General features: G+C 31.7%; 1 pseudogene; it reads left to right on the plus strand.

Annotated features, from left to right (window-relative positions):
* Positions 1-9,475: 9,475 nt before the first annotated feature.
* LOC149547836 (casein kinase II subunit beta-1-like) lies at positions 9,476-10,489 on the plus strand (annotated as a pseudogene).
* Positions 10,490-13,519: the final 3,030 nt, after the last annotated feature.

Raw genomic sequence — 13,519 nt, forward strand, 5'->3', positions numbered from 1 at the left:
TAGAATCAATAAGTTCCTCCATCTAGATCTTTCCCTCTTTTTCTTTAAGGATTTGGGGATTCATCACTTCTCTTACAATCCCCATCTTTGAAGTTCTAACATTGAAATTTTTCCAAGCCATAAGCCTATCTTTAATAACCACCTCACCACTTCCTTCCTCCATTTTCTCCTTTTCATGCTCCTATGGGGGACTTGGAGAGGGAGGAAGCACTAAAATCTCCAAACTAGAATCAATTTTCCCCTCTAAGGGTATGTCCTCCTCTTTCATCCTCCTGTACTTCTTTCTAGGGTTATCAACTGGCTCCGCTCTATCTTCATCTTCCTCACCCTTATTCTCCTCATTTGTATCCATGTCATCTACTTCCTCATTATACTCTTCTTCCCCCTGACAAGAAGTTTTGGGCCCAAGGCCCCTGGGGCTTTTCCTACATGAAACTTTAGTTGGAGTAGGAATTTTCTTTTCTTTTCCCCTTGCCTTCTTTCCAAATGAGAGATAATCTTCCTCCTCCTTTACTCTTATGCTCTGAACATCTTTCGTATCTGAGGAGAAGTTAGAGCTCCCTATCTCCTTAGAAGCAGCCATAGCATGAGACATGGATTTACTCCTAGATTGAGCCTTAAAATGCTCATAGATCAAGAGTAGTAAACCCTCATGTAGGGTTGGGTTAGTAGTAGGTTTTTATTGTACCCAAAAATGCTCTTGTGCATGGAAGAATACAAATAAAATGGAAAGGAAACTTTAACCCCATAATGAAAATGATCAAGCAAAACAAAATGATAGGTTCTAACCATATCAAAGATATATACTCAATAATAGCCCTTAGCAAATACCTCTAGAGCTTCTTAATCAAGTTCATCTCATAGTAGGTCTCACATTTCACTAGTTCCTTTTTCTCTTCCACGTTCTTGGCAAAATCCTTAACCGCATTCACAAATACCTTTTTGTCTCTATAGAACTTTAATCCCTCATTTGGAATTTTAGTGACATGGTTGATGACCTCGATAGAAACTTGATATGACACCCCATCCTTCCACGGATTTATCATAAGATTGGTAATCACTAGGTCATATCCATGAAGCTTGGTGATATAATTTTAAATTTCACCCTTTTCAAGCTTCTCCCAAAATTTAGTTCTTTGCTTCCATTTGTTCACCTCACCTACCATTTCTTTCCTACTTTTTTCACCCACCATCTTTGTATCTTGAATGTTTTCTATTCTCATAAATGTCATCCTCTATTTGAAACTACGTTGTCTTTCAATTCCATAAAAATGGTAAAGAAAATAGACTACCAATAATGTATGTCAATTTGACATGAAAAATATCATTTACTTGTTCCTTTTGTATTTACCATAATTGCATTGGCTTGCACCCATACTTGCATTAATTTCCATGATTAACTTTTGATTTCACCTGTACCTCCCTAGATCCTCTCTTGATTGATTAGGATTTTTGCATCTACCAGGATATTCTCGCCAGTGTTCCATATCATCACCATATCTTTCTTTATTTCTTCATTGGAAAACCAACCAGCCACTGAGTTAGCCTACCTATACTCATGGCTAACATTAATGCATTCAAATTTTCCAAGTGTTTTATGGATTTCTTCAATTATATTTGCAATTGTCTAGGCGGGATTGATAACCCATTTGATACATCTGATAATATTATTTGAGTCCCCCCCTCTAGCCATAATTTTTTAAGTCCCACATCCAAGGCTAATTTAACAATGTGGAGAGTAGCACTGGCTTCAACATAATGATTTGTCTGGTTTCCCAAGGGGTAGGAGACACTAGTAAATTTGGACTCTTTTTTTGATGAATATTGGTCAAAATTTTGACGCAGATTGGTCAAAATTTTGACCAAGTAGTTTTTGGTAGTTTTTCTCATCAAAATTTTGATCAACCAATGTTTGGTTGAAATTTTGACCAATACATCTGTCAAAAAAATTTAATTTTTGCTAGCTCTAATTTGTTAGTGTTGGTCAAAATTTCCACCAATGTTTGGTCAATTTTGTTTTGAATTGGTGGAAATTTCAACCAAGTCTTGGTAGAAAACTATCAAGAATTGGTCAAAATTTCAACCAATGTTTGGTCTTTTTTTTTTTATATTTGGTAAAAATTTTGACCAAGTCTTGGTAGAAAACTATCAAGAATTGGTCAAAATTTCCACCAATGTTTGGTCAATTTTTATTTATGCATTATCAAGCAATTGTTTCTTATCCAAGACATCTAATTTGCAACCTTTTAAATCTCTACCAAGATAAAGTTGGAGTAGGAGAATTTTTTTTCCCAAAGGTGTCCTCTAATTGTAAAGCATCCATTCCATTATCTGTTGAACTAGATATGTCTTGTTTGTTGAACAGATAATGGAATGTATGTTTTACAATCAAAGGACATTTTTGAGAAAAAAAATTATCCTAATCCATCTCTATCTTTGTAGAGATTTAAAAGGTTGCAAATTAAATGGCTTGGATAAGAAATAATTGCTTGATACAACATGGAACAAAGAAGAACATAAACATATAACATGGACATGTATTCTTTGAAATTCAAAAGCATCCAAGAATGTAAGAAAAAGTAGAACTATTGAAGTGTAACATGCTTCATCATGTACTCCCGATATTGCCAAAGTTGACAAAAAAAATTTTAATTGTGAATAATGATATATTATATAATCAAAGTAACAAAGGAATTTCATATTCATGATAGCCAGTTTTCAAAGTATAGTACAATATAGTACACAAGTTGAAGAAGAAAAGTATCCTAAACTAAACACCACTATATGAAAATTATGCATTTTATCCCACAAGAACTTTAGCACTAGAACAACTACTTTTAAAGTTTACTAAAAATAAATAGGGCATAACATTTATATAGAAAAGAGATAACAAAATTTCATTAAAATAGTTATAACAATAGTTATAAGAAAGATCTCTTTTTCACTATTCTATGAAATTCTACATAAATATCCTTAGTATTTTTTCATTCTTCACTTTCCAAGTTGGATCAAGATAGATTGTTAAAGATGTGACTCAATGTCTAAGCTTTTCCTTGAAGATGAGACTCCCAAACATGGGTCTAAAGAAATTTTTTTCTACATGCTCAATCTACAATGTACCATCCTCACATAATTTTATAAATTTAAGTCAATAAAATTTGAAGTTCACAAAGCAAACTGGAAAATAGTAAGATCTCTATCTCATTCTACTAAAAACTCTACATAAATATCCTTTAATATTTTGTCATTCTCCCCTTCCCAAGATGGGTGAGATAGATTGATATAGATGTGACTCCATGTCTAAAATTTTAGTCAATGACTAGACTCCCAAGCATGAAACTAAAAACAAAATTTTGTCTATGGTGTGAATCTATAATGCAACATCCTTACATAATTCTATAAATTTATGCCAATAAAATTTGCAGTTCATGAAGCAAACTAGAAAATAGTAAAATGACCATGTCCATGCTTAGAATTCATGATAATCATAGTTTCAATAGCAAAGACCAAATGAAGAACTCGCCTATAAAATACTAGCTAGACCAGTTCAAATTATCAATTGAACAGAAAATTAATCTTAAGCTAAATCTTTTTGTATCTTCATTTATATTTTACAATATCCTCCTTCCAAGTAAGAGAGTGTTTAAATACCTCTAATTGGGTAGGTTCAACTTGTAGAGATGCACGCAAAGAAGATGACTCAAATTTGTCTAACTACAAAATATGATTGCTATATAAAAGTACATTAGAATCAAATCTAGTATATGATAACCAACATTCAATCAAAATCATTATTTGGATAATTATATTTGACATTAAGACAATTAACAAAAAAGGACCTTGATATCAACCATCCAACTGAAAATAGCCATTAATTTCAAGTATTCATTTGTACATAATCAAATAATCAACCATAATCCATAGTTTAATGAAATACATAAACAAATGTGATCAAGGGAATGCATATAACATAGTTAAGAAATTGAACACTGCATACTAACCAGGGTGTAGTGTTCAATTTCAAAACTTGAGTAATCAAAAGAGGAAATTAACCAATGAAAACCTTTATGATGACACTTTTGAAAGCCATGAAGTGAAAACTAAAACAACATGTTGGAGATGATAGAGGTGAAGGTCCTTTGGTAATGGAGCATCAATTATTGTGTCAAAACAACGTATTTGCAAGGATTGAGCCTGTACGTTGCTTCTATTCTCTGACATAAGTAGCACAACTACCTCATCCACTATTTTTGAGAATGCACCCCTATAAAACCAGATATGAAACAATATTTTTTTTGCATAAGATAGTAGAAAAGACTACTAAAAAAGGAAATTAGAAAATTTGGAGTCACAAGAAAATGCTTCTTATGAGAATAGGTACAGAACTAGAATTTACCTCGCATTTAATGGAAATTTTTTTTTCCAGAAGAACAATGACTCCTTCAAATGAATATGCAAGTCTAGGCATGAATTATTTTTTCTTTTCTAGAGAGGATTGGAATGTAAAACTCACTTATATAAAAGAAATACTAAAAACAATCACATGCACCAGAAGTAAACCATTTAACCTTGTAAGAATATTTGCATGGCAACAATTCAAAAGATGTTATCAGCTTATTATAGTACTCATGTTATTCTAGGAGCACATGTGAGAATGGTTTAAAAAAATCTTTGCAAAACTATTATTTATAAGCAAGATTTAATACTAATCATTAATGTAAAGACAGAATCAGATTTTTTTTTAAGCAACTATTATGCCACCCTTTAAAGATTTGATGCAAAATATTTGAACTCAACACAATAATTAATTGGGATTGAATGGTCTACACTCTGATAAAATGATTATCTACAACAAATGCAACTTGAATGAAATGATAATAAATATAACATCTGATAAAAATTGAAGAATGTTAGTCATAGTTCATAGGCGCAATTCGAAATGCATGTTCTCATTGATAAAATGATTGGAAGAAACCCATGGATTGAGGAAGGAAAAGTAGACTACAAAATCATTTATGGAAGAAAGAGAAACAAGAATAAAAGAGGGAATCTAGACAATCTTTAACTTGTGGACTACATGACCTAGAGATGATAAAGCTTAGGTTGTAAAAGCTTTTGCTACTCTATGGTGGCTTGTTTTATATGGCAATGAAATTATATTGTATGGTACAGTATGTTGTGCAAGGTATTGATTTTCCATTTGCTACATATATGCAAATAACACCACCCAACGAAGATCATATGGAAATCATTCAACACCTTATGATGTTTGTATTAATTCTTCTTAAACCAAAACATAACAATGCTTGATAGTACAGAGGGAAACCTTGAGCTGAATCACCACTTAATACCTTTTAGGATAACCATGTAAATCTACTTAGGAACTAATTAGTAACTTATGTCTAAACATGATCATTGATATAGCAATGGAAAACCCAACTAGACAATAGAAAAACTTCAACTTTTTCAACATTTGGCTCCTTCAAGTTAACCCATTCAAAAGTCTCCCTACTCATAGTAATATCATAAATGAGTGCATGTAGTCCCTAACTATACACAAACCATTTTTTAATCAACAAGGGAAAAATATATATATTAATATATATAGTTGTTTAGTTGTTAACAATGTCCCCATCTCTTGTTTGGCTTCAAGCAATGGGATGATGTTCACATTTTTCCATATGGTAAATGTAATATCACTCTTTCTTTTAAGGTACCATGTATTCTGATAACAAAATCAACTTATAACTGGCAAAAAAATGGGACATGAAAGAAAACAAGAATGATTCTACATGTGCGGGCATGTGGGCATATTACTACAATACAAAAAGCACATGTAAAGCTAGATAGATCGATAGAGAATAAAATAAGCATTACAAATAACCACAAGAACTAATAAAGTTTACTCTAAGAATCCATTTCTACAAGAAAGATCTATATTTGGTGAAGGGTCAAAAAGTTTGGGAAAAGCCAGTAGACTAGCAGCAAGACAAGGGGAGTTTGAGAGAAATCATGAGGAAGAGTTACAAATTTCTACCTATATGACTAGCTGGTCATATCAAGTCACTTTTGAAGTAAATAACCATTGCAACTAATAAAGTTTACTTTGCAAGAACCCATTTCTACGAAAAATATCTCTATTAGGTGAAGGGTCAATAGGTCTGGAAAAGAGCAACATATAGGCAATAGGACAAGGGAAGGGCAAGAGAAATAATGAGGAAGAATTTAGAATTTCTACCTATACAACTAGTTGGTCATATCAGTCACTTTAGAAGTAACTTGTTAAAAAATATTACAATAATCATATCCAAGTATCTACTTACTCAAATTTACCTTCTCTATTAAATTTTACATAACTAAAGTATGAAGCTCTACATTACATGTGTCAAGAGCCCACACCAACTAAGCCATGTCATCAAATGATCATATATCCTAGCATATCTTTGTTAAATAATTTGCAAGAAAATGTGTGCTTTCTTTTTTTATCAAGTAAGAAAAGTATATCTAGTAAAACAAAAAGTACATATTTTGCAGAACATAATCTATTCTCAAATATGCAAAGACGCAACTAACTAAATCAAATTTACTACCAAATTCAAAATAATACCTTCAATGAGTAGCACAACAAAATGATCCCATGTGCAAACATGTATTCAGCAACATCAAAAAGCTCTATGCTTTAGAACTTTTTATTTAGGATTGCAAACAAAGTTGTAAAACTTAATTTATGATGTCTCTATTAAACTTATAGACTTTGTTTTTATCAATTACTCAAATTTACCTTTTATATTTAATTTTAAAAAACTCAACTATGAAGCTCTATATTACATGTGTAAAGCCCCAATAGCCAAGTCATGTCATCAAATCATTGTATATCCTACCCTATCTCTGTTAAGTAATTTGTGAGAAAATATGTGCTTTCTTTTTTAATCAAGTAAGAAAAGTATATGTACTAAAACAAAAGGTACATATTTTGCAGATAATAATTTGTTCTCAAAGATGCAAAGAAACAACTTACTAAATCAAATTTACTACCAAATTCACAATAATACCTTCAATGAGTAGCACACCAAAATGATCCCATGTGCAAACATGTATTCAACAACATCTAAAAGCTTTATACATTAGAACTTGTTATCTAGGATTGCAAACAAAATTGTAAAATTGACTAGCCTTCTTGCAGTAGCAACTATGTGGCTGAAATGCACTTTCCTAAGAAAAAACTTTGTTAACTCTACAATGTACAAACATGTATTCAGCAACATCTAAAAGCTTTATGCTTGAGAACTCACTATCTAGGACTGCAAACAAAATTGAAAACTTGACTAGCCTTCTTACAACCACAACCAATGTATCTTGTATCCATCTTCCCACATTAGAAACAACCTCATTAATTCTATAAGGTGTCATAGAGTCAAATTTGCTACTCTAACATAGTATCCTTGTTTCCACCATGCCACTAAAAAAAAAATTCAGCCCTTCAAGGTGCAAGCTACAAAGAAAAATATTGCTTCAGGTTCCCTAACTCATCTATCTAGCATAGTATGGATTTTCCCTTGTAGATATTTAGTTGAACTGCATTAGGTGAACTTTTTCATACAAATAAAAGAACATGAACCTAAAAATGCAGCTTGTCATCTGCTCTTTGCATCTCCATTATTAGTTATTCCCTTAATGCTAGAGCTACTTGAAGAACAAAAGCATCAATTGCTCTTTAGATACACTAGATAAGGATTTCATGAAAGAAAAGAATATAATATTAGGTCTCGAAATACCAAGTCATCAAACCTGAAACCTTAAGATCTCAAATAATTGAGGAATTCAACAAGAGCTCACTTTCCTCATGAAGTTTTTTTGGGATCAAGGCACAATTGCATGTATGATTAAAGCAAATGGCAGTTTTAGTCAAGCTTAAAAATGGACTATTCACAACCCCTATCTTACAATGTACACTTCAATCACCCACCATTCATAGAAGACAAATTCTTGAAGTCTTATGAAATATTATAAAGCCACAAGAGATAGTCGACCATTAAATGACTCAATTGTTGGTATGTGTGCAAGTATATGCAAAAGCCAGAGAGAGATTGGTCAAATTTTGATCCAAGATCTATACACATAATGTATGATATGCTACAAGAAGAGACCAATGACCATCATAAGGTTCTCATAACTCTCAATGAGAAAAGAAAATTAAAACTTTGTGACTCGAATGCTAATCATCAAGCTTGGTGTGTTGTGTTAGGACCTTTTTAATCACCCAACTTAGTGCAAACCTTTACAAATTTCTTATATATATACAAAAATCTTGAACCAAAAACTCAAACCAAAAAACTTTTGAGCAAATGTCAAACCAAAATCTAAACCAAAAACTAGCATCTCACTGTAAAAAGTAGATCTATATGGAGGGGACTTTACCATCTACAATAACAACAAGGCAACATGTTTCAAAAAAAGATATATCTATAGTTTTGGATAATTTGAGTAAATGACTTCTAGTTTTCCTATGCTATTGGATGGAGTCTATTACATGGACCACAGAGCTTGGGTTTGGATCTAAGTCATTGTAGCAACTTTCATTAACCTATTTGGATATGAATGGAAATAATTGTTGTTGGAAAGAATAAAAAACTTGATTCTAGTTACTACCACCCTTACTGGTGTTTCTCTCTCTACCATCGTACACAAGAACAAAAGCTCCATATTGTGCAAATATTATCACATTGTTCTATGTTTGGTTGATAAACATTATCAAATGCAAGCTTTCCTAGAATTAGTGCCAACCAAGAAAACCAAGAAAGTATTTAAGGAAAACTTGGAAGTAATTGAGGAAGAGGAAATTGATAATTTTTCCACCATTTAACATGAAATTGATTGCAAAATTTAACCATGGCTCTTGTGACATTCATTAGATAGTGGTTACCCATATCTAAGTCTACTTCAGCACTTAATTTACTTTTAGGCGTAGACTAACAATGTAGGCAATGTAGGAAACTTTAAAAATGATGAAGTAAAAAGTCTATTTGATTGTGCTAAATTATTACCTTCAAGAAGCACCTCAGACACACATTGTCACCTCTTGGAAACCTTGAAATTTCTATAGATGTTGATAAAACTCCAAATATGACCACTAAGAAGAACTGATTTAAATTATTGGTTCCATGCTTATCGTTGTCTAGACTCTAATTGAAGTTGTATAGTTTCTCTGTGCATTATTTTGGGCCTATTTCTTCTTAGGCTTGCCCTGATTAAGTATCCCCTTCCCACCATCTAGCTTGCACAAGCACATACGAAATATCATCAGATGTTTCTAATCAATTTAAAATCTCAACAATTATCATTTATCTTAATTTTTGATTGATTATATACATAAAAAATCTTATTCAACATCTTAAGATATGCATCCATATGCAAGTTTTGTGTTTCTTGATTCCATTAAAAAGGTGCATACTAGGATTCAATTTGGAGCTTATTGATGCTTACTTTGTGTTTGGAGCTTTTGGCACATTTTGTTGATCATCCCAATCAAGGTGATACAACTCCAAATATTCATCAACATTTTAGGAGCTAGGAAACTTATCAAATATTCCTTCATTATAATAAATCTCAATACCATTTCTTTTTCATGATGTTTCTATGAAGTCCATTCATTGCATTTTGGAAAAGTTACTACCTGAAATTAGTTATATGAATGATATGCAACACGGTCTCTTTTTGTATTTGTTTAATTTTAAGTATCATAATAAAAAATGATTGAAATATTCTATATTTTTTTCTTATAGATGATATATTAATTGAGGAAAAAAATGAGTTGGTGGAGTCAACTACTAAGACGCTTTATGGTTTGATCCATAAATTAGTTGAACCTAAATAAGATTTAGGTGCTTGTGCTAGTTGCATATGATCCTTGTTTTTCTCTTGATATTACATGTGCAGCTAGAGAAGTACAATAATACTAATTTTAGAAGGTGCCAAGAGTTTACTATTTAGGTCAGTCATGTCTCCCAATGGGCTAGTCAAATATTCCATAGAAAAGCACAATAAAAATTTACTATCAAAATGTGAAGATGTTTACCATCCAAGGTCTAAATATCAAGGTAGTATCCTTCATAAAGCATGTTTGCATAAATTTTAGTCTAAAAAAAGTCATACATTTATAGCATGAGTAAATGGTCATTCTATATGTTAGGGTTCTCATTTAATTTCATTTATAATATTTTCATTTTTTTGGCTAAATCTATAATGTGGAGGTATTTTAACAATATTCCTTGTGAGTGCAAATCAGTACTTTGAGATACAAATATGCATCACTAATGGTGTTATATGCCCATATAATTTCCTCAACTAAGATAGATATTGATGGGGCATATTTTGGAACAACATTTCCACATCTTTTTTGGTGACATATGGACATGTAAAGCCATCAAATCCAGTGCAGAGTTATGTTCCAAGGATATTTGGGTTTAAAATCCACAAAAGTGCTAGATGAGCCATTGTAGAGCAATATCTAAAAAGAATTCAAGTTTAGAATCAACAAGAAGGAATATGAGCAATACATAAAGGTGTAAAATGTAGCTGGTTGTGACCAATGGACCTTAACGAGGGGCCTGTTCCATAGATTATTTTCATTGAATTCTTATGGTATAAGTTTATTGTGTGTCACCTCCATTATTCCCATGTACAAAATGGTGAAATCATAGAGTATTTGAATTTTGAGTTTTGGCTGTTTGAATTTTACCTTTATATTGTTGAAACAAATTTTAAGCTTTTTTCTTGACAACTTTTAATTTATTAGCTTGAAAATTATGAAAACTAACACATTGTTTTTTCTATGTGACACAAATGAATCACACTCCATCATGCAATAGTAAAATCTTTCTGCTGAATGTGAATGTCTTGCAAATAAACAAGATTTAAGCAGCATGGTTGTTTAAAACATAATTCAAGTTTGGAATACAAACTCATGGAAGATTACACAATAATTTTTTAAATTTTATTGTCTCTAATATTTTTCTGAAAACTCCTTTGAACTATTCATAACAGAGACCCAATGCACCTGGAGTTGCATGGGCAGACAACAGTTCTTGTTCAGTGTTTTGAATCCAAATCAATCATTCTCTCTTTGTGTAGCACTAAAATCTCTCTTCTACTCCATGATCATGTCTTATAGGTAAATTATACTTTAGAAAGCATACCTTTTTTCAATAAAAATATTGCAAGTTTTAGAGAGATGTGAATGGAATACTATATAACAAGGGTTGTGTGCAACTCTAGTCCCTACATATGTTGAGTAGGTCTAAGTTTCCTATGGTGAGGTAGGTCTAAGGTGTATTTTTTAATGACTTTGGAAGTGGTTCTTCTTTTTAAAAAACTCAAATGGTAAATTCCAAACCGTGATATGATTGTCAAAGTTAATGTAGTAGTCAATGGGCTTGTAAACAAGTAGGAGTGCAAGAGAGTAGTGGAGGAGAATGAAGAGAATTTATGAGAGATCAAGATTACAAATGGACATTAATGAGGTGGTGTTAAAGTTGGATCCTATTGCTCCTATTAATCCAAATCAGTATGATTGGTGATTTGGAACGAGGATATAGGAGTTTCTTAAAGTTTACAAATGCAGATTGTAGAGACCTAGTTGCTCATGTCCCAAATCTATAAAAATGTTGATTCACCCAACTACATGTTGTAGTGAAGAAGATAAAGTGTTTGATTTTGATGATAATCATGATAATGAATCTTTTTATAATGATGTTGCTAACTCTAATTTTGATTTGAGAGAGATGTAATTAGATGAAAGAAATGAGGAAGTACAATAAACTGATATTTCTTATTAGAGTATTAAGAATCCAAAACTCAACATCAAAGGTAGAGTTCTCAAAGAGGCCTTCTAGGCTAGGATAAGGGAGGTATTTTTGATGAACCTATTGGAAATTATGAGATGAAGGGACTTCATGCTCTTCTTGACAGTGTGGAGAATCTCCTTAATTGGAATTCTAAGTCTTGTACAAGGATAGAGATTCTTATAGATGTGGATTTAGATAAGCTGGAATAGTGTTGGGATCTAGAATTTGGGTTAAAGTATGAGGAAATTCCAAAGTTGTATGTAACACTTTACCTACCTTAGGGTTTATCTTATGCCATTAGCAAGAAGTTTTTCTTAAATTGTAAGAACAAATACAAGACTTGAGAAGCTAGGAAACCTTAACAAGAGGCATGGAACTTTTTTGACAATCCATTTATTATTATAATAAATTTAAATTATTGAAAAAGTCAACTGAAATACCTAGATTCTTTTTAGACTTTTATGGTCCTTGTTTACCAAATTCAATGGTAGAATGGCAATCTTTCCATTAATCAACATCTATGTCACCCCTCTATAGAGTTTATGTAAGATGAATACAATCCTAGTTAACATAAAAGCATTTAAGATATAGCTCACCATAATGCTTAGGGTTTCTCAAATTTTTTAGTGTAGCTAAAGAAAATTTTGCATATACAATTGAGACATTTGGACAATCTATTTGGATAAGCTTGTCATTGCTTTGAGAGAGTTTGTTAAACTTGACTAGACAACCAATATCATCAAAATCACATGAATCATTACTTGGATGTGTAAATAAATAGAGTGGTGAACATATTATGGGAAAAGTGTATTGAATGTCTAGATTCTTCTTTTTATTTTCTTGAATTAACAAAAAACCAACATTTGAGATACATTAGAGTTGCATAAATCTTGAATTCTTGAATTAACAAAAAACCAACATTAGCGATACATTAAAGTTGCATAAATCTTGAATGTTAATGAATATATAATCATTATAAAACAACATAGTGCAAACATTAAAAAAACTAAACAACCTCAAGGAGGCTTTTTAAATTTCTTGGATGATCAGAGGTTTAGAAGGTTTGACTATGTTTATGGATATCCCAAGGCCAAATAGGAAATTAGTCAAGTCATAACAATAAATAAAGCTAGATATCTACATTGACTAGAATAAAACTATAAAATAAAAACCAATCTTGAGTGCCAAAACCATAAACCTCTATAAAATCCTTGAACCATTAGGTCTGAGTGCTTAGGCTCAAGTTTGCAATAATCGGTATCCACTTGTGTATAAAAAATGAGACATTCAAAGGCTGTGGAACCAACAACACTAAAATTCATTCCAAAACTATAGTTTGTAAGTCTCCTTAAATATGGTGGCAAAAATGACAGGCCATATGCTTTGGCTTATCAAAGAAAGTAATACATTTTATCAAAATCGTAGAAATATCATTACATCCTCAACTAAATAGATTATGTCCCTAAGATCTTCATTTCATATTATGTCTGCCTATATGAAACTATAACGAAATCTAACTTTTAGAAAAGACAAATGCATTTAAAGGCCACATATATGTTGGAAGGAGTTTATTTCTCCTATATAGAAACCATGCAACACAATAAGGCTAATCATTAGATAAACTATCTCATGACCATGCCTACAAAACACAATAAGGCTAATCATTAGATAAACTA

The sequence above is a fragment of the Cupressus sempervirens genome, chromosome 7, assembly GCF_028749045.1.
Source record: "Cupressus sempervirens isolate cs-2001-9-10 chromosome 7, ASM2874904v1, whole genome shotgun sequence".
NCBI classification, from domain to species: Eukaryota; Viridiplantae; Streptophyta; class Pinopsida; order Cupressales; family Cupressaceae; genus Cupressus; species Cupressus sempervirens.